The sequence below is a fragment of the Crocuta crocuta genome, unplaced genomic scaffold (genome assembly GCF_008692635.1).
Source record: "Crocuta crocuta isolate KB4526 unplaced genomic scaffold, BGI_CrCroc_1.0 scaffold1197, whole genome shotgun sequence".
NCBI lineage: Eukaryota > Metazoa > Chordata > Mammalia > Carnivora > Hyaenidae > Crocuta > Crocuta crocuta.
In genome coordinates this window covers 65,541-66,670 of record NW_027527978.1, presented here as the reverse complement: position 1 = coordinate 66,670, position 1,130 = coordinate 65,541, and positions in this window count along the sequence as shown.

The window sequence follows — 1,130 nt, the reverse complement described above, 5'->3', positions numbered from 1 at the left end:
AGAGAAGGGAAGGGGGGTTATGGGCATAGGAGAGAGCACTTGTTGGGATGAGCACTGGGTGTTATATGTAAACCAACTTGACAATAAAGTATTTAAGAAAAAAAAGGAATGGGATGTTAAGGAACCTTCTTGTCGCGATAGCTACTATGCAATATTTGATGAAAATGCTTGCTGAACAAAATCCTATTCTGTAAAGAGACTAGATACTTTGTTAAAATCATGAATTGAACAATGGTACACTCATTCAGAAAGCATTCTTTTGTGCTGCCACAACCTCAAGGAGGAAGATAATGACAATAAACAAAGGAAGGCCTTTATGCAAGAATAACTTTTATGGGAGCTCAAAGACTTTCTACTCCACTGAAATATAAATACAATAACATTGGCATCAGCACAGGTCACTTTAGATCAGAATTTCCAAACCATAATGATGACCCTTAACAAAGGCTAAACAAAAAGACTTCCTTTGAAACAAAAATTACAGCTCATTTTCAATGTAAAGATTGCATTTCCTGCTGAAAAACAACTAGTTGATTAACATTTTATCACCGACAGGAAGGTAGAATTATTTAGAGATAGGTTTCAAGAAAAATAATTGAAATTGGCTCATACTTATTTCCTCTTAATTCCTTAGACTACTGTAGAATCAGGACGAGGTGTAAGAAGAAACATTGGCCAAGGCTCATGCTATGGGACTGCTGTGGGTTCAATTTTGTCGCTCCCTCCCCCAAAAGTATGTCGAAGTCCTGACCCCCTACTACCTGTGTTTTCAAACTGTGTTTGAAAAATAGGGTTTTTACAGATATGATCAAGTTAAGATCAGAGGGTACTCAGTGTGAGCCCTAATCCGGTAGGAGTGATGTCCTTATAAGAAGAAACACAAACACACAGGGAGACCAGCATGTGACAATAGAGAGAGGTTGGAATTATTATGTCTACACCTAAGAATGTCAAAAAAGATTGGTAACAACCGTCAGAATATAGGAAGAGGCAAGGAAGTATTCTTCCCTAAAAGCTTCAAAGGGAACATGGGCCTGCAAATACCATTTTTGGTCTTCCAGCCTCTGAACTGTGAGAGAATAGATTTCTATTGTTTTTAAGGCACTCGGTTTGTGGTACTTGGTACAGAA